This window comes from Heterodontus francisci, unplaced genomic scaffold (assembly GCF_036365525.1).
Source record: "Heterodontus francisci isolate sHetFra1 unplaced genomic scaffold, sHetFra1.hap1 HAP1_SCAFFOLD_43, whole genome shotgun sequence".
Lineage (NCBI taxonomy): Eukaryota > Metazoa > Chordata > Chondrichthyes > Heterodontiformes > Heterodontidae > Heterodontus > Heterodontus francisci.
The window spans coordinates 4,614,022-4,614,996 of NW_027141852.1; the positions used below are offsets into that span (position 1 = coordinate 4,614,022).

The 975-nt window shown below is 50.3% G+C and overlaps 1 non-coding gene across 1 annotated transcript; it reads left to right on the forward strand.

Moving 5' to 3' along the window:
• The first annotated feature begins 490 nt into the window (after positions 1-490).
• Positions 491-573, forward strand: trnam-cau (transfer RNA methionine (anticodon CAU)). Its single transcript has one exon. It is a non-coding gene; the product is annotated as a tRNA-Met (tRNA).
• Positions 574-975: the final 402 nt, after the last annotated feature.

The window sequence follows — 975 nt, forward strand, 5'->3', positions numbered from 1 at the left end:
TTGGGTTATTAGATGACATTTTGGCCGCTTTACTTTTTCTGGGAGCTCTGAACGCTGGTTTTCTTGGGCAGCAGCACGGCCTGGATATTAGGCAGCACCCCGCCCTCTGCGATGATCACTCGTCCCAGCAACTTGTTGAGCTCCTCGTCGTTGCGGACGGCCAGCTGCAGGTGTCTGGGGATGATGCGGCTCTTCTTGTTGTCCCGGGCCGCGTTACCGGCTAGCTCGAGGATTTCAGCGGTCAGATACTCGAGCACAGCAGCCAGACAGACCGGGGCTCTGGCACCCACACGCTCAGCATAGTTGCCCTTTCTCAGGTGCCTGTGAACATGGCCCACCGGGAACTGCAGTCCAGCCCGGGAGGAGCGAGACTTGGCCTTGGCCCGAGCTTTCCCGCTGGTCTTTCCTCTTCCAGACATTTCCACAATCTCACAAATACTTTCCACAAAGAATGAATAATTTCCTTTGCATTAATAATATCTTGTAGGCGGTCAGGATGGCCGAGCGGTCTGCGGCACTGCGTTCATGTCGCAGTCTCCATCGGAGGCGTGGGTTCGAATCCCACTTCTGACACCTTGTGTTTTGACTGAACTGGAGGCATTTGGGAGCAGCGGCAAAAAGCAAAGAAAAAGCAGGAAAGAAAATGGACGAACAAAATAACAATGGACCCAAAGATGTTGCAACAAAACATTAGAGTAAGAGGCAACTAAGCAAACAGCAGGGCACATACAAGCTCAAAAATGTAACCTTTGTATCGGGGTGGAAGATGTTGCCAATATCCTTAATGAATACATTACTGTCTTCTCAAATGAGAGGGTGATGCAGATATTGTTATGAAGGAGGAGGAGTGTGAAGTATTGGACGTGATAACGTAAGGAGAGAGGAAGTCTTAATGGGATGAGCATCCTTGAATGTGGATTGATCACCAGGACCAGATGAAATGTACCCCAGGCTGTTGAATGAAGCCAGGGAAGA